This window comes from Apodemus sylvaticus, chromosome 20 (genome assembly GCF_947179515.1).
Source record: "Apodemus sylvaticus chromosome 20, mApoSyl1.1, whole genome shotgun sequence".
In the NCBI taxonomy this organism is placed as follows: domain Eukaryota; kingdom Metazoa; phylum Chordata; class Mammalia; order Rodentia; family Muridae; genus Apodemus; species Apodemus sylvaticus.
Genome location: NC_067491.1, coordinates 58,720,472 through 58,747,471, shown reverse-complemented (window position 1 = coordinate 58,747,471; position 27,000 = coordinate 58,720,472). Strand labels below are relative to the sequence as shown.

The window sequence follows — 27,000 nt, the reverse complement described above, 5'->3', positions numbered from 1 at the left end:
GGGAAGGGAGCTTATGTGACTTTCGGGGAGTGGGGGACCAGAAAAGAGGAAATCATTTGAAATTTAAAAATATATCGAATAAAATAAAAATAAAAAATAAAAATAAAAAAAGAAATGTAATATGCAAGGATTCTGTATACAGTTGGCTTCTAATAAAGCACTCTTCAAGAGATCACCTGATGCCCCACTGCAATCTGAAACTACTTTCGGCACTTACCAACTAGACTTCCTGTTACAGGTTCGTTAATGATCAGCAGTGACAGATACATGCTTTTTAATGTTGGCTTATATTTTTAGTATTTTATTCCTAATCAACTAGTTAGTAAAATTTATTAATTTCCTAGGACAACACTTTGTGTTACTATTTTTCTTCCCCACCTTAGGGATACAATGTATTTAATGTTCTCTCAATGCTTTCTTCGGTTGTCAGTGATTGCTGGCTCTGTGAACTCCTCTACTGAGGACCAACATAATAGGTTCTGCTTCACTCTGACTTATGTAGTTGTAGTTTTTCTTTTAAATGTAGAGGAAGACTTGGCTTAGTAAACAAGAGAAACAATGGAGACACACGTGGTGGTTAAAATCTGCCCCCTTCCACCTTGAGACAAGTTTTCATGTATGTAGCCCAGGCTGGCCTCAAATGTACTATGGAGCCTAGGTCAACTCTGAAGTCCTGTTCTTCTGCCTCTACCTCCCAAGTGCAAGTCTGAAGGTGTGCACAACTATGCCCAACTTTTCCTCATTTAGTCCAATGTTGTAAAGAAGGTTCTTAGACTACTTAGAAGTTCTTAGATTACTTGTCATCTAGATTTTTGGGGGGAGTCCAAAACTATTATTCTGCCTCTTGGTGAATACACAGATCAAGACTTTATCCTCTCATTAAGTGTAAAAGACATTTACTTAGAAGAGATCATTGCAGTTAACACAAAGTTAAGATGGCCATGGAAGCAGATGGTGGTGTACACCTATAATATCAGCAACTAGGGAGGCAGAGGACCCCTAGAATTGCCACCTGGAAGATGTCCCCTCTGGGAGTTCTTCCAGGGAGATCTCTTAGTTCCAGGCCAGTCCATTCTACAGAGTTCCAGGCCCTCAGAACTCAGGTATTATGTATACAATTATTCAGGTAGTTAAAGTATATTTCCAAGTGTTTTGCACAGTGTCAGGTTGTAGGTTGCTCTGAAATAATTTCTATATTAAGCTTCCATAATCTTGCTAGGATTAAGGAACTGCTAGTTTATATAAAGTTAGTAACAATCACACAAGACAAGAGCTGGTTTAAATATATTAAAAGTTATAGGCCTTACTGTCCAGTTAGTTGTTTAGAAAGGCTTTCAACAGTCCAGGGGTAACACAAGGAGAAGGTTCATTTTTTTTGTGTATAGTGTTCAGCATAAACCAACCCTGGTAAGAGGACTGTGATGAATTCTTTAATCAACTCAGCTGTCTGAGGTTGATCTGGCTGATTGCAAACATGGCTGCTCTTCAGAATGAACCATGCTGTTAGTGTTTCTTCAAAGACTTACATGAAAATTGTCGTCAATTGGCTGAATTTTGAACTGCCATTGATAATAAATTACACTCAAAGAATCTAAACTTGGGACCGGACTCACTCCTGCCAAATGTGAAGATAAAATGCAAAACCTTTCTTTCACACCATGGCAAAGTCTTACATGGACATTCAAGACGAAAAACGCTCAGGTCTCCAATCAACTTCAAGACCCGGTTTCTTTTTAAGTCACTTCTGCTCCGTGATTTATCAATACCCACTGCTCCCCAACCATGAAGAACTTTCTGCATTCTGTGTGCACTGGCCTCATCTTCTGAATACGACTCACTCTGGGATGTGGAGTTGTGTGAGGCAGAGTGCAGTGGGAGGAGCATTCTGGAGCACGCAGTGCATGAGGGAAGACGGTACTTCCCACAGAAACCCACAAACTTAATTTGTCTGCCACCACAGTCAAAATAGACTCCACCACACTTTGGGTTTTGGACAATTGTTGGCTGAACCCAAGTATCTATGAAGATTCCCAGGAAGTACATAGTGTGTGTAAAAACTACTTCGATTCTTAATGGTCCTTGAGGCTAATTCCAGAAGAGCTGTATGGTCATGTAAAATCTCTAACAAAACAACCAACCAATGGGTTTCCTCATAAACTCAACGTTTCCAGGGAATAAGATTACGGATCTCTCGAGGCAGGTATGTCACCAAGGTATGAAAACTGAGGATCGAAGTGAATGCAACTGTGATTGCTGAGTAGGCACACTTTGGATCTTGTCACACAGCACCTAGTAACTCAGAAGGCAGATTTGCTAATTCTTCTGGTGGGATTTCTTCAATGACTTTTACTCCAAGGTATAAATATTCTAAACTCTGCAAATTCTCCATCTCTGCCGGGATGCTCTGCAGCTAATTGCCTCCCAGCCCAGGCTGAAGGTCTGAGCACTTGCAACTCCAGCAGCGAGGCAGGAAGCTCCTGGAAGCAGTTGCCACTGAGGATGAGCATCTGGAGGCTGCAGCAGAGCAGCAACTGGGCCAGGCAGGCCCTTGGACGGTGAGCCTGGGCCGCCCAGACGGTTGTTCTGGCCAGCAGCATGCCCTGGCCGCTCAGTGTCAGCAGCTCAGGTCCCAGCGCTGGGAGCTCACTGCCACTCATGTCCAGGAGCCAGAGGAGGAAGCCACCGCCCAGCGATCCCATGGCAGTGACCAGCAGCAGCAGCCACAGCAGCGCCTCCTGCGAGCCACGCCACTCCTCAGTGTGTGCCTCCAGCTCAGACTCCAGGGCCTCCGCCCCAGACGCTGTGGACAGACCAGTTGAGTTTGGCCTCCCTGAGCCCGGTGTCCTCCATCCAGCGGGATCCTAGGATGCCTGATGAGGCAGTGCATCCCGGAACCTGAAGGGTTCCACCCCATCAGAAGTGGTGCAGCATGGCCCTGCCCAGGCTCTCACCCCTGATGCCAGCCGAGTCAAGCCTCAATCTTCTTCTTTACTCTTTGTCTAATATCCACTTACAAGTAATTATATACAGTTGTAGATTTGGTTTATTGCTAATATTATCTTAATGGGGTTCCCAAATTATAGGAGAATTTGCATGTCTAAGTGTGAGACACTGTCCTTCCTCCCAGGTTGTGCTAAATGCTAAATAAATTTGCTGGTAGCAAATGACTGGACAGGGAGACAGAGGTGGGACTTTCAATTTCTCAGACAGTAGATCATGAAAGAAGGAAGTTTTAGAATTACCATGCTGGGGAATCAGAGGATGGAAAGGTCTCCCATTCTCATGGATTGATAGGTTTAATACAGTAAAAATGGGCATCTTACTAAAAGAAATCTACTTATTCAATACAATCCCCATAAAAATAGCAACACAATAATTTACTGACATGGAAAGAGCAATTCTTAGTTTCACATGAACGAAACAATTCTGAACAAGTAAAGACTTCTGAAAGAATCACCATCCCTGACCTCAAGCTGTACTACAGAGCAATAGTGATATAAATTGTGTGATAGTGGACACGGACAGTCAGGTTAATCAACCGAATAGAATCAAAGACCCAGAATTAAACTCACACGCCTGTGGACACTTGTCTTTTGATAAAGAAGCCAAAACCATACAACCAAAATTATAGCATCTTCAAATCAGACTGGCACTTAGCACCTCATTTTAAAACAGCGGTGGATTAAGTAAGGGATTGCTTGCTAGAACCCTTCCCCTCATGTCCAGATGCCTCTTGCTTGTTTGTCTAGGGAGAGATTTGGAGCAATAAACTTCTATTGAACCAGAAGAAGAGAGTCAAATTTGCAGAAGAATGTTTTTACATAAGTAAACATGGAAAAACAAACCTGCCAGGATAGCAAAAACAATTCTTAACAATAAAAGAATGTGTGGGGCAATCACTACCCGTGATCTAAAACTATACTACAGATCAATAGTGATAAAAACTGCATGGTAATGGTACATCACAGACAGGTTGATCAATGAAATAGAATGGAAAACTAAGAAATTTAACTACCCGCTCATGCACACTTCATCTTTGACAAAGAAGTAAAAAATATACAATGGATAAAGGAAAGCATCTTTAATAAATTGTGCTGGTCTAACTGGCAGTTGGTATGTAGAAAGATGAACGTACATACATATTTGTCACATTGCACAAAGCTCAACTACAAGTTGAGTGAGGTATCTCATACCCCAAAGGACATGAATGGCATGTACTCACTAATAAGCAGATATTAGCCAAAAATATACAGAATTCCCATGATACAATCCAGAGAACTCAAGTTTAAGAAGCCAAAGGGCCCAAGTGAAGATGCTTCATTTTCATTTTCTTTTTTTTCTTTTCTTTTTTTTTTTGAGACAGGGTTTCTCTGTGTAGCCATGGCTGTCCTGGAACTCACTCTGTAGACCAGGCTGGCCTCGAACTAAGAAATCTGCCTGCCTTTGCCTCTGTCTCTGCCTCCCAAGTGCTGGGAATACAGGCGTGCGCCACCACCGCCTGACTTAAGATGCTTCATTTTCACTCAGGAGGGAGAAGAAACAGAGGACAGAGGGACAAAGTAAACTGGGTGGAAGAGATGGAGGGTTGGTCAGGGAAAATGGAAACATGATCAGATATTGTGGGGGTGAGAGGAGTGGTAGTGAAGCCCAGAGGGCCATCATAATAAATGGAAATATGCAATCTCAGGAGTTAGGAGGTTGGGAGACCCTCTAGAACATACCAGAGACGTGGTATGAGCGAATCTCAAGACACAACGGAAAGGACCTTAGATGAAATGTCCAAAAGTGGGGAGAGGGAAGTTGTAGATTCTACCTCTGGGGGGCTGGAGAGATGGCTCAGTGGTTAAGAGCACTGACTGTTCTTCTGACAGTCCTGAGTTCAAATCCCAGCAACCACCTGGTGGCTCACAACCATTCAAAATGAGATCCAGCGTCCTCTTCTGGCGTGTCTGAAGACAACTATAGTGTACTTACATATAATAAATAAATAAATCTTTTAAAAAAAGACTCTACCTCTGGTAGAAATACAGGGATCAAGTGGAAGCATAGGGTTGCTGTCCCACAGTGAAAAATGCTGACCCAGGATTGTTCCTGTCTGAAAGAACTGCAGGCACAACAATGGAGAAGAGATTGAGAGAAAGAAGGTCCCGTGACAAGTCCAAATTGGACCCCATCTGAAGGGGAGGCTCCAAGCCTGACACTATTAGTGATCCTAAGATGTAGCTGAATTAGGGAAAGGCTGGAATAATTGAAGAGGAGTGTGACCCATAGGAAGACCAGTTGTCTCAATAAACCTGGATCCTCAAGATCTCTCAGAAAATGAACTGCCAAGCAGGCAGCATACACTAGCTGGCCCAAGGCCCCTCACACACACACACAGACACACAGACACAGACAAACACACACACACACACACACACACACACATGAGGACTCACTGAAATGGCCTCACTGAGAGTAGACGCACCTATCACTTGAGAGACTTGAGGTCCCAGGAAATGTGTAGGCCTGATGGTGTGTGGTAGGGGTGGGGGTGTTGGAGGTTGGGCCATTCCCTTGGAGAATGTGGTGGAGGAATGGGGTGAGGACATGTCAGAGGGCAGAGTGGGAAAGAGATAGAGACTGAACTGTAAAAATAAATTGGGGATTAGTAATAATACTGATAATAATAAATAAAAAATATGAAGTACCATTGGTAGCTTTACCACTAGAAAAAATAATCACAAAGAGACTTGCTAAGTACAATTTCTAATTATATCATAAAACAGATATGAGACTGAGTTTCAACCTTTCTAGGACATCTGTTAAATATCATGAAACTCTACATTCCATAAAAACCCTTAACTGTAAATATCTGTGTTTACAATTAAAATAATTAATATAAAAAAGAATTCTTTTAGTCTCCTTTCCTTAGGTTGATTTGCCTTGTCCTAGTCCAATGAGATGGACTTTTTTTCTTAATATGATTTGCTACTATGTTTTGTATTTATCTTGTAGAATCCTATTCTTTTCTAATGAGAAAAAGAAATGGACTAGATTCAGAAGGGATGAGAGTAGAGAGAAACTGGGAAGATTAGAGTGGGATAAAACTGTAATCAGGATATTTTGTTTAAGAAAAGAATCGATTTTTAACACAAGGGATAAGTTGCCAATGGTTGGTGAATATGTGAGTTGGTAATAAATGTTTAAACTGAATTAAAGTACAGTAATAAATGAGTCCATTATAGCTATTAATAGCAGTCTTTGGTTCAGAGAGAATAAAAAATATTCCCCTAAAAGATTTAGACTGTCAAAGCTCCTGATGGTTATCTAGACAAATAGCTTTTAGTTGAAGACAGATAATTTTGGCTTCAAGGAAGATTTTATCAGTAGAAAAGGAAAAACATAGGAGAGGAAGCAGAGAGGAAGGAGTGAAGGAAGGAAAGAAGGAAGAAGGAGGGAAGAAAACGAGAGAATACTGGACTTAGTTTATTTTCCTTTGAAGGTAAAGAAAAATGCCTTTGAAGTTCTGAAATTACTATAAATTCAGTGAGAGCAGTGATTCTCAACCTTTGAGTCATGTCCCCTCTGTGTTCACAGGACTCTTCGCAAGAGTCACCAAATACCTTTGAATCAGGAGATAATTATTTAATGATTCATAATGGTAGCAGAATTATTGTGATGAATTATCCATGAAAATAATTTTATTATTGGAGTAACCAGAATATTTGGGAATATATTAAAGGTTCACAGAGTTATAGAGCTTGTGAACCACAAGTTTAAGATGGTCAAGCAAATTTTAATTCATGTTAGGAGCAAACCATTACCTTTGTGAGTTTTGGGTAAGTGGTCTGCTAACTTAGTATGAAAAATGTGGGTTACATGCCCACATTTTGAATAGATTTTAAAAGTAAAGAATTCTAGGTGCTAAAAATTATGCATAATTTTTAGAGCACATTGTTTGTTTGCAAAGACTCAGGATTTAATCCACTGTTATCCTTATATGGTGTCAAGAAATAATTTTAGATTTTGAGATACACAAAATTTTCAAAATGTGGTGGGAAGAGTTCATAATTTTGGATAAGAAGGTAGAGAATAATGGTTAGAGTGATGTCACAATTAACTTATGGTTCTAGAGGAACAAGAATTTTATTGGTCAATATAATCATGTTACACATTGTACATAATGTGAAGCAGTGTCAAGGATTCGCCCACATGATGCTGACCTCAGACTCAGAGAACTAATTGGTTATTTAGCAGGACAGACATCAAGATGGGTCACATTTAGCTATGCCATGGTTTCTGCTGATTGCTGTTTCAGGACTTCAGTTGAAATAAGAACAGTACTGAAAGATTTCAAAATATGAAAATTTATGAGGAATGTTTTGGTATGAAGTTTTATGTGTCAGTCAAACTGTGTGAAATTCATGACATGTGAAACTGTTAGAAATCAATGCCACCAGAAAGACATTGCATAGTCAGCATTGGGAGAAATGAAAAGGTCCTTAAAGGAAAAAACACCACTGGTTGAAGTAATTAATATGATTTAGAAATAAGAATTTAGAGAAAAAGCCCCAGGACCATCAAATGATTTGGTGAATAGAGTGTCCTTACTGCAAAATGTGAGAGATTTCAATAGGAAAAATTAATAATTTAAGTCAGTGGAAACAATAAGAGCTCATGCAATCATATCTCAATATTATGATTGTTTTCAAAAGGGTTTTCTAAATTTATATTACAAATGTTTACTTATTTTGGGGACTGGAAATGCACTAGTCCAGCTTCCGAAAATCAATTCCTTACTTCATCATGAGGTTCCAGGGAATTAAGCTCAGAATATAATATCTGGTGAGAAGAAGCCATACCCACAAAGCCATCACAGGAAAAACGTGTGACCTAATATGTGATGGTCAGAACGGTAGAGATCAAGTAAAATTCAGTTTATATGAAGAATCAAGTGAACTATGTTTTAAGTAAATATTTGCCCCTGTGGTGTCTTTCATCCCTGTTATGAGGAAGTGTGTTTAATTCTGGCCTAAACAAAACAATGTAGCACTTAGGGACAAAGATTACAATTAGAATGCTTGCACTGGAAGCCAGGATAGAGAACCTTTCCATAGCTACCCTGACCTTCCCAGTGGTGCTGTGGTAGACAAGGAGGAACATGACCCATACACTGCAGAACACAAGCATGCTGAAAGCCATGGACTTGGATTCATTAAATGTGTCAGGAAGGTTCCTGGACAAGAAAGCCATGAGGTAACTACCCAAGGCCATGACTCCCAGGTAGGCCAGAGCACAGTGGAAGGCAACAGCTGAGCCCTTGTTGCAAAGAATGATGACGTGTCCCTGTTCAGAGTGAGCATCCATGTCAATAAATGGAGGGGATGTACCCAGCCATATGCCAGAGAGAAGTACTTGTATCAGAGTGCAAGCTGGAATGACTCATTTAGAGACCTGTGATATCTGCAACCATCTGATCTTTCTTCCTGGAGCTGTAATCTTGAAGGCCATAACTACAGTGATGGTTTTGGCCAACACAGTAGATAGAGTCACAGAGAACAGAAGTCCAAACACGTTCTGTTGCAGGATACATGTGGCTGTGTTTGGAAGACCAAGGAAGAGCAATGGACAGAGGAAACAGAGGGTCAGAGTGATGAGCAGGATGTAACTGAGAGACCTGTTATTGGCCTTGACTATTGGAGTGTCTCTGTGGTTTACAAAGACTCCAATAGTAAGAGCTGTGAGAGTAGAAAATCCAAGGGACACAAGTGTGAGTCCCTTCCCCAAGGGATCATCATAGGCCAGAAAGGTGACAGTTTTCTCCAGGCAGTGTGTCTTCTCTGCATTTGCATAATGAGTTTCTGGACACTGCACACACTGATCCATACCTGGTGGAAATGAAGTTGATCATGAATGCATGGTCAAGTTTCCCTTTATCCTACTACATTTTATGCTTCAAACTCATTGGATTGTTATTACAACCATGTTCCCTTGTCACTTTTAGTATAGAGATATGAGTATTCTAAAGTGAATAATCACACAAGTTAAGGTTTATACTTCTTTCCAAAAACCCCATAAAGAGTATCCTTTTCTGGAGAAAAGGTTATTTTTCACATTATACATTATAAATATATCACTGAGGAAAACATGCAGGAACTGAAGGGAGGATAAGGAGGTAAGAACTGAAGGTGAGTCCACTGGGATGTGGTGCTGCCTGCCCTGCCTCTACTATTTTCCCTGACTTGCTTTGTTATGTAGCTTGTGATCATCTCCTCAGAGCTGCACCAACCCAGTGAGGCAGTGCAGCCCACAGCAACCACTAAACATGAGTATGTACAAAACTCTTTGCTACAGTCCAGACCTTCAAAGGATTTTCAATTGTGGTTTTTCTTTTATTACATAAATCTTGATTGTGTCAAATTGACAATGAAAACACCCATAAAATCTCATACCTAGAGCCTATTTATTTTAGTTGTATATTGAAGTATTCTTATTTTTTGCTTTTTACCTCTCTTTTATTTATATTTTGTAATACAGTTGAAGCATATATTTTCAAACTAGAAAATACCAAATTACATTGCAATAACTAATTCAATTTTTATGCCAGTTCTCAAAAAATATTTCTAAATTTCCAATAGAAGATGCAAATTCAATTTTGAAATAGACATTTTTCATTGAATTTCTTATGTAAAATGATTTTTTAGTCTGGAATATATGACACAAATTCATTTTTTTTTAATTTTTTATTCGATATAATTTATTTACATTTCAAGTGATTTCCCCTTTTCTAGCCCCCCACTCACCGAAAGTCCCGTAAGCCCCCTTCTCTTCCCCTGTCCTCCCACGAACCCCTTCCCACTTCCTCGTTCTGGTTTTGCCGAATACTGTTTCACTGAGTCTTTCCAGAACCAGGGGCCACTCCTCCTTTCTTCTTGTACCTCATTTGATGTGTGGATTATGTTTTGGGTATTCCAGTTTTCCAGGTCAATAACCACTTATTAGTGAGTGCATACCATGATTTACCTCTCTTTTATTTATATTTTGTAATACAGTTGAAGCATATATTTTCAAACTAGAAAATACCAAATTACATGGCAATAACTAATTCCATTTTTATGCCAGTTCTCAAAAATATTTCTAAATTTCCAATAGAAGATGCGAATTCAATTTTGAAATAGAAATTTTTCATTGAATTTCTTATGTAAAATGATTTTTTAGTCTGGGATGTATGACACGAATTCATTTTTATTTATAAATTTCTTTGAGTTTGAAAATGTTTTCTTCTCATGTGATCTTGGTTGGAAACTACTAAATATGTGTTCAAAGCATTCCTTATCTTTCCCCAGCCCCTTTCATTTTTGATGGAAGGAAGTTCTGACAGGTATTATAGTGAATATATGGATGTTTGATAAAAGTTAGTAGGCCTTTTCTCTTTTAACTACTACTGGGTTCTGTGATGAAATTAAGGGTAGAGTAGGGGATGTAAGTTCCTTTTCATATTGAGATATTTTCGTGGCTATTAGTTTACTGTCTTGAAAAACTTTTTGAAAGACTTTCAGGAAAACAACTACTTAATAGTTAAATTTATGTTTTCTTTGTTCCTCCAGAATAGATTTTAAGAACTAAATCTTTGTGAATAAAACTCAGAGGAGAAAAATAAATGCTCCTAATATTATTTAATCACATATTTCTTGTCACAAATAACTTTCAGTATTTTTGTAAAGGCTTCATTTCAAAAACTATTTTAGTTTCACTTTTCCTTAAAAGATGCAGAAAGACTACACTTACTTCTTTTTACACTCAGTTCTGCATTTGTGTATCTTCCTTATGCTTTCTTAAACTCTCCTGTCAAATAGTTAACATTTTCTCAATGTGACTATTCATGCTAATGTAACACTTTTACATTCTTTTACATTCTGCTCTGTTGCTAGATTATTTTTGCTGCTGTGTTATGCTAGCTTTTAATATTGTATCTTATAAACAATATTCATTAATTTATGGCAACTGATCTATAAGACACAATTTATTTTGTATAAGGCTTATGGTTTGTCTTGAAATATATGTTTATTATATTTCCCTGTATTCAAATTCCTTTGATCAGGAATTTCTTTAACTTTTGAGTGTTCAACATATATGTAGCTGTATTTTTAATCAATACAATCTGATACTGTGATGTAGGTCTAAACCTTTATTCTATTCTATCCCTCCAAATGTACATATCTCTAAAGTGTCTGAACTTCAGTCTGTAATAAAGGAAGCATTTTGGGGAGACAGTTGAAGTGGTCCTTCTACAACCACATTAAATTCTTAAGTGGAATTTATATGTTTTCAATCTGCATACAGGAACTATAACCGAATTAACAGGCAATTAGGTAGTCTATATGTAGCAGAGAAATACCTTATATAAAATATTTTACAGTCAAATAATGGAAATTAATAGATGAGGAAATATAATTATCCGGAAATCTGCACCAGACTTCTATTCTCCCACTACCTCTCTACCCAGCTTCATCAAGCCTGTTGATCCAGAACCAAAACATTTAGATTTCTTTCCTTCTCTAATTGTCCCTGCCCAAAGAACTTTGTCAGGCATGGCTCTGAGGAGATAGTCCCTGCCAGATATAAAATTTTCTGCCAAGTCTCTTGCCATCTTTTTAAGACCTGCTATTCCAGAACCATATAGCCCAAAAATATACACCAGGGGCTTGTCACACCAAGATCACGGTGGTTAGCCATCATCCCAATACATATCACAACAGGAACATGCAGTGACTAAAACATCTAGATGGCTGTAGGAGTTCTTTAGTGGAGTTTTGGGTCACTTAGGTAGACTATCATGTCATCTGCAAATAATGATAGTTTAACTTCTTCCTTTCCAATTTGAATCCCTTTGACCTCCTTATGTTGTCGAATTATTTATTGTTTTATTTATTGTTTTATTATTTAAAAAAAAAAACATCTAGATGGCTAAAGGCATGAAACGAACTCAAACACAAAATCCAATAATATTATGACACCAACAGGGCAAACTTACTCTACAACAGCAAGCCCTGCAAATTTTAACACAACTGAACCACGGTGCCCTTAAATCCAGTCTTATGAAGATGATAGAGGCCATTAAAGAGGAAAGAATAAAATGCTTAAAAAAGAAAAGGAAAACACAATCAGACAAATATAGGACTTTACAGAGGAAACAAATAAATCTCTTAAAGTAATAGCAGAAACTACAGTTAACCAGGGAAGTAAGTAAAGTTGTTCAGGAAATGAAAGTGGAAATAGAAGCCAGAATGAAAATCCAAACTGAGGGTAAACAGCAGATGGAAACCCTAAAGAAGCTTACAGAACAACAAATGCAAGTATCACCTATAAGATAAAAGGATGTAGGAGAGAATCTCAGGCATACAAAAATAGAAACTGGCACATCAGTAAAAGAAAATGTTAACGCTAAAATATCCCAGAAACAAAACAGCCAAGAAATCTGGAATACAAAGAAAACAAGGAACCTTAGAATGATCAGAATAGTAGAAGGTAAAGAGTCCTAGATCCCAGGGTGAGAAAGTATTTTCAACAAAATTATATTAGAAAAAATCACAATGTAAAGAGAGAAATACCTATAAACATAAAAGATGCTTGTGAAACACAAAATAGAGTGGGCCAGAAAAGTCCTCTCTCAACAAAATAATTAAAATGCAGAATGTAGAGGACTAAGAAAGACTAAGCACTGAGGGAAAAGACCAGGTATCATTCCATGGCAGACCTGTTAGAATTGTGCCTTTTCAATACATTCTCTAAAAACTGAAGGGCCTGGACAGATATCTTAAAACATATGAAAAAATCACGCATGCCAACCTGGAGTCCTATAGCCAGCAAAACTGTCAATCACAATAGATGGAGTAAACAACCATAATTCAAGACAAGTCTGGATTTAAACAATATCTATCCAAAAATCCATTCCTACAACAAAGTGCTAGAAGGAAAACTCCAACAGAAAGATGATAGCTAATTTGAAGGAAACACAAGATATAGGTAATTCCATATAAGGAAAATCAATTTAAACATACACAAACCCATATACACACAACACCAACATCAAATAATAGGGATAAACAAACACTGACCATTGATATTTCTCACCATCTATGGATTCAATTTCTCAATAAATGACACAGACTAACAGAACAAGTACAAAAACAGGAACTATCTGTACTGTCTGGTTTTGTGTGTCAACCTGAAACATGTTGGACTTACCACAGAGACAGGTGCTTCATTTGAGAAAATGGCTCCATGAGATCTAGCTGAGGGGCATTTTCTCAATTAGTGATTACAGGGAAGGGCCCCTTGTCAGTGCTGCCATCCCTGGGCTGGTAGTCTTGCTTTCCATAAGAAAGCAGGCCGAGAAAGCCAGGGGTGCTAGCCCAAAAGTAACATCCCTCCATGGCCTCTGCATCAGCTCCTGCTTCCTGACCTGCTTGAGTTCCAGTCCTTACTTCCTTTAGTGATGAACAGCAGTGTGGATGTGTAAGCTGAATAAACCCTTTCCTCCCCAACTTCCTTCGTGGTCATGATGTTTGTGCAGGAATAGAAACCCTGACTAAGATGCTTTCATTTTGCTGTATAAAACAGACATCTCAGCAATACCAATAGACATTACCTTAGAGTAAGTTCTGAAAAAAATTTCCAGGACAAAAACCCTAGAAGTAAGCTGAAATAATCATTTTTTTTTTTTTTACCATTTGAAACTTTTTATTATTAGAATTTTTTATTGGATATTTTCTCTATTTACATTTCAAATGTTTTCCCCTTTCCAGTTTTCTCTTTGGAAACTCCCTGTCTCATCCCTCATACTCCTCCCTCTATAATAACGCTCCCCCACCCACCCATTCCACCTTCCTGTCCTTTCATTCCCTACACACTGGAGCATCCAACCACCTCAAGCCCAAGGGCCGCTCCTCCCACTGATGTCCAACAAGGCCATCCTCTGCCACATATGCTGCCAGAGCCCTGGGTCCCTCCGTATGTATTCTTTGGTTGGTGGTGCAGTCCCCAGGAACTCCAAGGCGTCTGGCTGTTGACCCTGTTGCTCCATCGATGGGGCTGCAAACCCCCTCATCTCTTTCAGTCCCTTCTCCAAATTTTCCATCTGTGATCCCATGTTCAGTCCAATGGTTGGCTGCAAGCATCCTCCTCTGCACTTGTCAGGCTTTGGCAGAGCCTCTCAGGGGACAACTATATCAGGCTCCCGTCAGCAAGCATTTCCCTGCATCCACAATAGCATGCAGTTTTGGCGACTGCATAAGAGATGGATCCTCAGGTGGAGCAGTCTACGGATGGCCTTTCCTTCAGTCGCTGCTCCACACTTTGTTTCTATATTCCCTCCTGTGAGTATTTTGTTCCCCCTTCTATGCAGGACTGAAATATCCACACTTTGGTCTTTCTTCTTCTTGAGCTTCATATGGTCTGTAAATTGTATCTTAGCTATTCTGAGCTTTTGGGCTAAAATCCACTTATCAGTGACTGCATTCCATGTGTGTTCTTTTGTGACTGGGCTACCTCACTCAGGATGATAGTTTCTAATTCCATCCATTTGCCTAAGAATTTCATGAAGTCATTGTTTTTAAAGCTGAGTAGTATTCCATTGTGTAAATGTACACATTTTCTGTATCCATTCCTTGGTTGAGGGACATCTGGGTTCTTTCCAGCTTCTGGCTATTATAAATAAGGCTGCTATGAACATAGTGGAGCATGTGTCCTTATCACATGTTGGAGCATCTTCTGGGCATATGCCCAGGAGTGGTATAGCTGGGTCCTCAGGTAGTACTATGTCCAATTTTCTGAGGATCCTCCAGACTGATTTCCAGATTGGTTGTAACAGTTTGTAATCCCACCAGCAGTAGAGGAATGTTCCTCTTTCTCCACATCCTCTCCAGGATCCATTTGAAACTTTTATACATGATTCAGTGAATCTTGATCATATGGATACACCCTCTCTCCCCCACCATCATCCCTCCCAACATTCTCCCCTTCCAACGTTGTGTCCTTCATTTCCGTGTCCAGTTGGTGTTCGTCATATGTGCATGGGTATAAGGTTATCCATTGGCAGTCCACTAGAGGCCACACCTCCAGAGAGGGGAGAGTCTCCCTCCTCTAGAAGCCACAACTTCCAGCAGTGCCTCAGTGGGGCCTTAGCAACCTATTTCCCACCCATGTTAGAATTTTCGATGGGCGGGATCTTAACGTGGGTCTTGTATAGATGGTCACAGCTGCTGTGGGTTCATGTGCAGCAGTGCGTCCTGTCCGGAAAACAGCATCTCCCAGCATTCCTCCTGTCTCTGCTTCTTACCGTCTTTCTTGAGAGTTACTCGTCTGCCATGCTCCCCGGGCATCAGGAGAGGAAGAGGGGAGGCTGATGTGGATGTCCTGTCTGTGACTGAGCACACAGACTCCCTTACTCTCAGCACTAAGCAGCTGGGGGCCTCCGCAATAGTCTGGACCCTCTGCAATAAGAAGCTTCTAAGACCAAGGCTGAGAGCCGTGCCCTTCAGCGCCATCCCTCCTGCGTCTTCATTCCATCCAGGCAGTTTCTCGATTCTGGTTACCATCATCCCCTAGGCCTCAGTTTTCTAATCCATACAATGGGGCTGATGATCTTGTTCACCTTACAGAGATATTGAGAGGGCCATTTGAGAAGATATGTGTGGTGGCGATCCCTGCTTACCTTCAGCATGTCTTAGCAGCAGATGGACTCGTCTCTACTAACCTGGAGAGGTAAACTGAGCATGTAATTAATTTTCTGTCTCTGATTCTGTCGGGTTCATGGTAGAGGCCTTCCCAGAGTCGATCAAGTTCATCTTTAGAGAACCATTTGATTAAAATGTCGTATTGGAGATGACTTTCAGCTCAACACAGTAGTTCGCTATTAATTCTCAATGAGACTTGAACCTTGGCGTTGGGTCTGTTGACAAAGATTCCCCTTGAATTCCTCTTGAAAGCTGGAAGACTTCTCAATCTCATGAGGCTACCCGCAGTGCCTAGCCAAGGGCTCCTGCACCCATATCATGTAACCCCATAGTTAGCACTGCCCAAGGAAGCTCCTTGTACCCTTGACCTGAACTGGAAAACTTATCAGGATGTGTGTGAGTACATGCTGAGAGGGCAGCTAGGGTCAGAGAGGGGACACTTGTCTGTCACCCTCCTGGTTTCCTCCTTTTGCAGAGTGGAAGATTCAGATATCTTCGTCCTGCTATGGTTAGAGTACCACAGTGAAATAACAGAGCAAGTGAGTTTGAAAGTCAGCTAAACCAGGGTTCACAGGTGGCTTCTGCCCAGGCAGCCTTGGATAGGAGATTTATTTTCATGAGGCATGTTGACGATATTGGCCTTTCTTTGGCTATTAATTTAAATTTATGTTTTACTCGCTCCAGTTTCCTTCACTCACATTTAATCCTAGCACAACTCAATGAAGCAGGTACTTTGAATGATCCCTTTTCTATGGATAAGAAATTTGAACTAACCTGCCCCACATAACACAACTCATAAGAGGTGGTGCTGGGATTCAGACCAGGGCTTCAAACCCCATGAGCTTTAGTGGTGCTAGAATGTGAAGCACTCGGTCTGGAGTCTGAAAGGTGATGTAAGCCAGTTTGGGTAGGGGCACTGTTCCCATGTTGATTCTCCCAGCACTAATATTATAGCTACCCTCTGTGTAGCTGTCCTCTATAGAACTGTCGGCTGCATATCAAGAGGGGCATTGATTCACCCCAGGCACGTCTTGTCTTGAAGGACTTTTCCTGTTTCTTACCCTCCTGTGTCTGGAATGTCACGTATCCCCACCCAAGCCTTGTCTCCTGAGTCTGTTAGAACAAGAACCTGGTTGGTTATTTGATCTGGATACTCTACAGTAGTGTGGGTCAGAGCCCATTATCAAGTCTTAAAATTAACGTTTTAGCTGTGTGCACTTATATATAAATGGTGTGTATGCCATTGATGTTAAAAAGCTGTCACTAGCTTCATTGCAGTCCATGATTATGAAAGCACTGATTCAAAGCAGATTCCCACAGGGGCTGTGGCTGGGACCAAGTGACCTCCTGTCTCTTCTGGTTCTGAGGTGTTTGTATCTGCCGGTCAGTCTTTGCAGCTCAGGGCTAATTTCTCACCATCCCAGGAATTATGTTACTTGGTGTTGTTTGATTATGCCTAGCTGCTGGGGAGGCGATCACTCTCTCTTGTTCAATTAAGCTGGTCTGTGCTCTTCAGCCTGCTAAATGAAGCCTTCTATTGCAGTTGAGAATTTGCTTCTGTCTGAATCAGAGCTCCACATTTGCCCATTTCCAACAGCTGTGGATTCTAATTGTAAAGAAACACCGTGGAGGTTTTTCTCTGGCTCTTAATTGAGTTTTTCCCCCTTATAGATTGCCAACTGCTGCTGGTCCCTTTCTTTTTTTTTTAATTCTAATTTTTTTTATTGGATATAATTTATTTACATTTCAAATGATTTCCCCTTTTCTTGCCCCCCCACTCCCCGAAAGTCCCGTAAGCCCCCTTCTCTTCCCCTATCCTCCCACCCACACCTTCCCACTTCCCCGTTATACTGTTTCACTGAGTCTTTCCAGACTTATACTTATTAAAATAAACTTCCAACTAAAATTAATAAAAGGAGATGGGAATGGATAATTCATACTCAGCAAAGGAAAAATCTACTAAGACGATATTTCAATTCTCAACATGCATGCCTCCAGTTCAAAGGCATGAACATTTGTAAACGAAACATTGATAAAGCTTGAACCACATGTCAAACTCTGAACATTACTAGTGGTTAATTTCAACACCGTGTTTTCACCAATTGACATGTTATTTAGTCAGAAACTAAACAGAGAAATAACAAAACTTACAGACATTATGAATCAAATGAACTTAAAAGGCATCTAGAGAATATTTCACACAAACACAAAAGAATATACAGTCTTCTCAGCACCTAATGGATTCGTCCCCCCAATATTTACCAGATAATCAGTCACAAAGCATCCTTCATGGATACAAGAAAATTGAAACATCATCTTTTCTGTTATGAGAGAACCTTGGAGGAAATTTGGACTTCAACAACAGAAATACCATGAAACTTAAACACTCATGAAAACTGAAGAACTCATTACTCAGTGATCTCTGGATTAGGGGAGAAATAAAGAAATTTTTAGATTTCAATAAAAACAAAGCACAGCAAACCAAAATTTTTGGGAAACAGTAAAAATAGTGCTAAGAGGAAGGATCATTGCAGTGAGTGTCTTTATAAAGAATTTAATTTGAAAATTCTCAAAAGAGTAATTTAAACATAAATGTGAGAGCTCTAGAAAAAGGAAACACAAGGAAGAGGAGGCAAGAAGAGGAAATAATCAAATCAGGGCTGAAATCAATCAGTTAGAGCAAAAGGAATAAAATTAATCAATGAAGACAAGAACTAGTTCATCGAGAAAATCAATAAGATAGAGAAAACATCATCATATTAACTACATAGCAATCGTATCAAAATAAATAAAACCCACACTTGAGAATTCCTTGTTTAGCTCTGTACCCCATTGTTAATAGGTTTCTTTTGTTCTCTGGAATCTAACTTCTTAAATTCTTTGTGTATATTGGCTATTAGCCCTCTACCGGATATCCGGTTGGTAAAGATTTTTTCTCAATTTGTTGGTTGCCATTGTGTTTGTTCTATTGACAGTGTCCGTTGTCTTACAGAAACTTTGTAGTTTTGTGAGGTCCCATTTGTCAATTCTTTATCTTAGAGCATAAGTCATTGGTGCTCTGTTCAGGAAATGTTTCCCTGTGTCCATGTGCTCGAGGTTCTTCCCCACTTACTCTTCTATTAGTTTCAGTGGATCTGGTTTTATGTGGAGGTCCTTGATCCAATTGAACTTGAGCTTTGTACAAGGACATAATAATGGATCAATTTGCATTCTTCTGCATGCTGACCACCAGTTAAACCATAACCATTTGATGAAAAGGCTATCTTTTTCTCACTGGATGGTTTTAGCTACTTTGTCAAACATCAAGTGACCATAGGTGTGTTGTTTCATTTCTGGGTCTTCAATTCCATTGCACTGATCTACCAGCCTGTCACTGTACCAGTTTACCATTCACTTTTTAAACACTGTTGCTCTGTAGTATAGTTTGAGGTCCAGGATGCTGGATTCCCACAGAAGTTCTTTTATTTTTGAGAATTGTTTTTACTATCCTAGGTTTTTTGTTATGCCAGATAAATTTGAGAATTGCTCTTTCTAACTCTGAAAAATTGAGTTGAATTTGGATGTGGACGGCATTTAATCTGTATATTGCTTTTGGCAAGATGGTCATTTTTACTATATTAATCCTGCCAATCCACAAGCATGGGAGATCTTTCCATCTTCTGAGGTCTTCTTCAATTTCTTTCTTCAGTGACTTGAAGAGCTTGTCATACAGTCTTTGACTTGTTTCGTTAGAGTCACACCAAGATACTTTATATTGTTGGTGATTACTGTGAAGTATGTTATTTTTGTAATTTCTTTCTCTTACTGAGAAACACCTAAAGAAATGTTCAACATCCTTAGTCATCATGGAAATGCAAATCAAAACAACATTGAATTTCCGCCTCACCCCAGTCATAATGGCTAAGATCAAAAACTCAAGTGACAGCAGGTGCTGGCAAGGATGTGGAGAAAGAGGAACACCCCTCCCCTCTACTGCTGGTGGGAATGCAAGCTGGTACAACCACTCTGAAGTCAATTTGGTGTTTCCTCAGAAATTTGGACATAGTATTACTTGATGACCCAGCTCTACCACTGCTGGGCATATACCCAGATAATTCTCCCACATGTAATAAGGACACATGCTACACTATGTTCATAGCAGCCAGAAGCTGGGAAGAACCTACATGTTCCTCAACACTGGGATGGATACAGAAAATGTGGTACATTTACACAATAGAATACACTATTCAGCTATTAAAAACAATGAATTTATTAATTTTGAAATTCTTAGGGAAATGAATGGAAGCAGAAGATATCATCCAAAGTGAGATAACCCAATCACAAAAGAACACACATGGTATGTGCTCACTGATAAGTGGATATTAGCCTAGAAGCTCAGAATACCTAAGATACAATTCCCAGACCAAACAAAGCTCAAGAAGAAGGAACACCAAAGTATGAATACTTTGGTCCTTCTTAGAAGGGGGCACAAAATGCCCATGGGAGGAGATAAAGAGACCAAGTGTGAGCAGAGCCTGAATGAAAGACCATCCAGAGACTGCCCCACAGAGAGATCAATCCCATATATAGTCACCAAACCCAATCACTACTGTGGATGCCAACAAGCACTTGCTGACAGTAGCCCAAAATAGCTGTCTCTTGAGAGGCTCTGCCAGTAGCAGACAAGTGCAGAGGTGGATGATCTCAGAAAACCACTGAACTGATCATAAGGTCCCCAATGGAGGACCTAGAGAAAGGACCCAAGGAGCTGAAGGAACTTGTAGTCCCATAGAAGCAACAACAATATGAACCAACCAGAACCCCCCCCCAGAGCTCCCAGGGACTAAACCACCAACCAAAGAGTACACATGGAGGAACCCATGGTTCCCACTTCATATGTAGCAGAGGATGGCCTTGTTGGACATCAAAGGGAGGAGAGTCCCTTGGTCCTGAGAAGATTCGATGCCTCAGTATAGGGGAATGCCAGGACAAGGAAGCATGAGTGTGTAGGTTGGTGAGCTGGGGGAGGGGCGATGGAATAGGGCGTTTTCAGAGGGGAAACGAGGAAAGGGGATAACATTTGAAATGTAAGTAAAGAAAATATCTGAAGAAACATAAATAACTATATATAAATAAATAAAATCAGAAATGAAAAGGGAGGCAAAAACACAGACAAGAAAAAAAAAGTGTTAGCTTACTTCAAAGCTTATACTCCACAAAACTGGAAAAGCTTAATGAACTGGCTGAATTTCTAAACAAATTCCACACTTACTAAAGTTAAATCAAGATCAGGTATCCTATATAAATATCTCTAAAACCCTAAAAAAAAAAGAGAAGCAGTCATGAAATGTCTCTTGATTAAAAATACCCTAGAAAATTGGAATACCCAAAACATAATCCACACATCAAATGATGTGCAAGAAGAATGAAGAAGAGGCCCCTAGTTCTGGAAAGACTCAGTGTAGAAGTATAGGGCAAAACCAGAACAGGGAAGTGGGAAGGGGTGTATGGGAGAACAGGGGGAGGGAAGAGGGCTTATGGGACTTTTGGTTAGTGGGGGAACAGAAAAGGGGAAATCATTTGAAATGTAAATAAAAAATATATCAAATAAAAAAAATACCCAGGTCCAGGTTGTTTTATTTCAGAATTCTCCCAGACTTTTAAAGGAGAGCTAAAACCAATGCTTCACGGATTACTCCACCAAATAGAAACAGGAGCACTGCCAAACTCATTCTATGAGTCCACGGTCAAACTGATACACAAATTTCACAGACTCAACAAACAAAAATAATTTCAGACCTATTTCACTTATGCATATTGATGCAGAAATACTAAAAACAATCTATAAAAATCAAAACTCACAAACCAATTCCAAGAACACATCAAAAATGTCATAAACCATAACTCAGTAGGATTCATCCCTGAGATCCAAAGATGGTTCAATACATGAAAATCCTTCTGCCCGATTCACCATATAAAAAAACTGAAGAAAAAAAAAACATATTGATCATCTCATTAAATGCTGAAGGAAACATTATGAAAATGTGATACCAATTCATTCACAGAAAGGAACCTCCTAGTTTGACAGAGCACTGGAAATCCCAAAAAGCAGCAGAAAGTGTCAGATGCAGATATTTGTACCCAACCAATAGACAGAAGCAGCTGACCCCTGTTGTTGAAATAGTGAAGGTTGAAAGAAGCTGAGGAGAAGAGCGATCGTGTAGGAGGACCAGCAGTCTCAATTAATCTGGACTTATGTGATCTTTCGATCACTGGACCACCAAACAGGCAGCATATACCAGCTCCCAGCACACATACAGTAGAGGACTGATGGGTCAGTGTTATGAGATGATGCACCTAACCATCAAGAGACTGGAGACCTCAGGGAGTTTAGAGGTCAGGCAGGTTGGGGGTCTGGACCTCCATGTGGAGACAGGGGGTGTGAAGGAAGTATGAGATGTTGAACAGTTGGTGAGTAGATGGGGGTGAATAAAATATGGAGTGTAAAAAATTAATTAAAAGAAAGAAAATGTGACATCAATTCATTTTTAAAGTATTTGAAAAATCAGGGATATATGTCAAAGATCCAAATTTTACACAAACAACATACAGAAAGCCAGTAGCTAATATCAAATTAAATGGACAGAAACTTAGGTAATTCCACTAAGATCAGGGACAAGACAATGTTGCCCACTCTCACTAATCTATTCAATACAGAGGTTGAAGTTCTAGCTGGAACAGTCAGAGAACTAAAACAGATCAAGTGGCTACAAATTGGAAAGAAAGAAGTCAAAGTATTGCTTTTGACAGATGATATGATAATAAACATAAATAATTCCAAAAATTTCTACCAGAGAACACATACAACTGATGAACACTCGGGGAGTAGGGGACCAGAAAAGGGGAAATCATTTGAAATGTAAATAAAAAATGTATCGAATAAAATTAATAAAATTAATAAAAAAGAAAAAAGAAATATTAATTAAAGAAATATTAAAAATCAGAAAAAAGTGGCTGAATACAAAATTAACATTAAAAATGCCATACTCTTTCTTTACACAAATGATAAATGAGCTGAGAAAGAAATTAGGGAAACAGATTACTTTACAATATTTACAAATAATATAAATATCTTCATATAATTCTAGCCATGCAACTGAAAACCTATAAGAAATTATCTTGAAATCACTGAAGAAAACATTGAAAAAGATATCAGAATATCCAAAGATCACTCATGCCCTTGAAATTGAAATTAACATAATGTAAATGATTACCAAACCAAAAGTAATCTACGTATTCAATCCAATTCCCATCAAAATTACAATTCTTTACAGACCTTGAAATATTAATCTTAACTTTATATGGAAAAACAAAATCCCAGCATCACTAAGGGAATCCTGAACTATAACAGAACTTTTGGAGGCAACCCCATCCTTGACCTTAAGTAATAATAATAAAATCTGCATGATACTAGTCTAGGAACAAACATATTGATCAATGGAATCAATCCTCAAAGCCACATGCCTACAGACACTTAAATTTCTGACAAAAACCCAAAATCATATAATAGGGAAAAAAGAAAGCATCTAAATAATAGTGGTGAGCTAATGGGATGTCTGATGTAGAAAAATGAAAATAGATGTATATCTATCACCCTGAACAAAACTGCAAGTGAAGTGGATCAAAGACATTAGCATAAAGACTCCAGAGAACCAGGTAATGCTATTAAAAATGGAATACAGAGCTAATAAAAGACTTTCCAAACAAGGAATTTCAAGTGGCTTAGAAGCTCCTAGTGAATTGTTCAACATTCTTAGTCATCAGGGAAATGTAAATCAAAATGACCCTCAGATTCCACCACACACCCTTTAGAATAACTAAAATCAAACTCTCAGGTGACAGCAAATGCTGGTAAGGATGTGGAGAAAGAGGCAAACTCTACTATTGCTGGTGGGAATGGAAGCTGGTAAAACCACTCTTGAAATCAGTGTGATAGTTTCTCAGAAAATTGTAAATAGTACTACCTGAGGATCCAGTTCCACCACTCCTGGGCATATATCCAAAAGACTCTCCAATATGATCATATCAGCCTTTTTTATAATAGCCAGAACTTGAAACAACCCAGATGCCCATCAATGAAAGAATGGATACAATATTATCATGCAAATAAGCAATGGAGTGCTATTTAACTATTAGAAATGGCAACTTTGAGTTTTGCATTCAAATGGATGGAAGTAGAAAATACCATCCTCACTGAAAATGTTGAGCAGCAAAAGAACATGAAACATATGTACTACTCTCTCATAGTGATGTGGCTATTAGGCAAAAGGCTTGTAATACCCACCATACAATGGACAAACAATGAAGATCAAGCTGAAAGAAGACCAAATTGTGGATCCTTCAGTCCTACTTAGAAGATGGAAGAAAATAATAATGGGAGCTAGAGGGAGAAAATTGGTTGACAAAGCAGAGGATGAGGAGAAAAGAGTGTCAGCATACAATTCACAGACTAAATGAAGCTCAAGAGGATAGAAGAACAAATTATGGATACTCTAGTCCTTCTTAGTAGGGGGAACTAAATACCCACAGGAGGAGATACAGAGACAAAGTGTAGATCAGAGACTGAGGGAGAGATAAACCAGAGACTGCTCCACCTAGGGATCCATCTCATATACAGTTACAAAACCTGGAGACTATTGTGGATGCCAACAAGTGCTTGCTGATAGGAGCTTGATATAGCTGTCACCTGGGAGGCTCTTCCAGTGATTGACAAATACAGAGGTGGATGCTCTCAGCCAACCATTGAACTGAGCACAATGGACGAACTAGAGAAGAGACCCAAGGAGCTGAAGGGGTTGCAGCGCCATAGGAAGAACAACAATATGAACCACCCAGCTCCCCCAGAGCTCCCAGGGACTAAACCATCAACCATAGAGTACACATGGAGGGACCCATGGCTCCAGATACATATGAAGCAGAGGATGGCCTTGTTGGACATCAAAGGGAGGAGAGGCCCTTGGTCCTGAGAAAGCTAGATGCCCCAGTATAGGGGAACCCCAAGACAGGGAAGTGAGAGTCCGTGGAATGGTGAGCAGGGGGAGGGGGATGAGTTAGGGGATTTTCGGGGGGAAATCAGGAATGAGGACGACATTTGAAATGTAAATAAAGAATATAACTAATAACAATAAAAGTGCTTGCTCAGAGGAGCCAGATACAGATGTCTACTGACAGAGTCTGAGAAATACAGATGGGGATGCTCACAGCCAATCATTGGACTGAGCACAAGAATCCCAATGGAGGAGTTAGACGAAGGCCTGCAGGAGCTGAAGGGGTTGCAACTCCATAGGAAGAACAGTATCAACCAACCAGAACACATGGAGGGACCCATGGGTACAGCTGCATATGCACCAGAAGATTAGCTTATCTGGCATCAGTGGGAGGGGAGCCCTTTAGTCCTGTGGAGGGTGGATGACGCAGTGGTGGAGAATGCTAGGGCTCTGAAGTAGGAAGGTGTTGTGTGGGTCGGGGTGGCATCATCATAGAAGCAAGAGGGATAGGATTGGGTGTTTGCCGAGGGCAAAACAGGAAGGGAGATAATATTTGAAATGTAAACAAATAAACAATAAAAAATTTAAAGAAAGAGCATAGACTTAAAGATTTAGTTGCGACTCTGAAGTAATGTAATTGCCATATAGTTCTCTTCTCTAATTTTTTTCATGACTTAGTTTTGTCAGTGCACTGTAGGGAGGATGTAAAACCCTCTGAGAGACTTGTCCTTCACCTGTCTCATTGGAAATCTCATTGTCTGGGCAAGGACTGCAGTCAAAGCAACAGGTAGGCCTTCCCTCCAGGACAACTTTCCTGAATCCAGGGCTGCAGCTCTGACTGCAGACAGACCGAGGAGTCTGAAAAATATTTAATACAAGATACAAAATGCTTAGCTCTTAATCAATGCCCAAGTATATATTTTATAATAAAAGGTGTATTAATTAAAATTTATATTTAAAATTGTACAAACATGCTGTTTTACCCCACTTGGCTATTGAATGAAAAGTGGAAATGAAGTTTGGCCAGCAACAGCCATCGCTTTCCTCCTCCTGAATGTGGACAGAATCTGCCCAGTTTCCTCACATCACTGCTGTCCTGATTCCCTGCCATGATGAACTTCACCCTCCAACTGTGATGTTCTGAAGACCATCCTACTTTCCTCGCATTGGTTTTGTTGCCATTTTTCCAAGATGGGACTTAAAAGTTAAAGGACATCCTCTCAGTTTGTTGTGTGTCTGCAAAAGGCTTAAAAGCAAAGGCCCCCTGAAACCTGATTGTGACTGCCTATCTAGTTGTCTTAGTTGTGGTTTCTATTGTTCTCAAACAGCATACCAAAAGCAAACTGAGGACAGACATGTTTCTCATCAATGGAAATAAGGACAGGAGTTAAAGCAGGAAACTGGAAAATTAATAGAAATGGAGAACGTGCAGTATTTCTGTTTACTGTCCTGCTAATCATGGGTTTCTCACCTATGATTCTTAAACAACTAAGGACCACCTGTCACCACTCCATTTTATGTGTCATTGTGAGGTAATTTTTTCACTAATTGTTGTATTCAGTTTACATACAGGATGCTTCCTCTCCTGGTCCACACCCTAACAGTCCTCCCCCTGCCCTGCTCTGCTGAGAGGGTGTGGGCCCCCTGGATTTACTGCCACTCTGCCACATCATGTCTCTCCAGGATTAGCTTCATACTCTCCCACTCTGGCCAAGGAAGGCAGCTAAGTAGTGGAGTGAGTCCCACAGATAGCTTAAGGACAGCCCCCACTTCAGCTATTTGGAACAAACATGGAGTTTGAGCTGCACATCCTCTACATATTTTGAGGGTGTTGAGACTATGTCTATCTCATGTATGGCCTTTGATTGGTGGATTATTTTGTCAGAGCCCCCAAGGTTTGAGGTTCCTAGACTCTTGGTCTTCCTGTGCAGTTCCTAAACTATTCTGGGCCTCAATCCTTCCATAAGAGACCCTTAGCTCTGTCCAGTGTTAGGCTGTGGATCTCTTCATCTGTGTCTGTCTAATGTTGGGTGAAGCATCTTGGAGGACACTTGTGCTAGGTCTATTTCTGCAAGCATAACAAAATATCATTAACTGTTTCAGGGATTGAGTATTGCCCCAGGATGGATCTTAAATTGGGCCAATTATTGGTTGGCCATTCTATCAATCTCTCTTCCATCCTTGCATTTCTTTTAAATAGGACAGATTTGGGGTCAAATTTTTTGTGTCTGTGTTGTTGTCCTTATCCCCCCAAG

The 27,000-nt window shown here is 39.8% G+C and overlaps 2 pseudogenes; both read right to left on the bottom strand.

Moving 5' to 3' along the window:
* Nucleotides 1-1,539: 1,539 nt before the first annotated feature.
* Nucleotides 1,540-2,850, bottom strand: LOC127670639 (leucine-rich repeat-containing protein 58-like; annotated as a pseudogene).
* A 5,091-nt stretch (nt 2,851-7,941) lies between these two features.
* Nucleotides 7,942-27,000, bottom strand: part of LOC127671116 (vomeronasal type-2 receptor 116-like) — a 42,467-nt pseudogene continuing 23,408 nt past the window's right edge.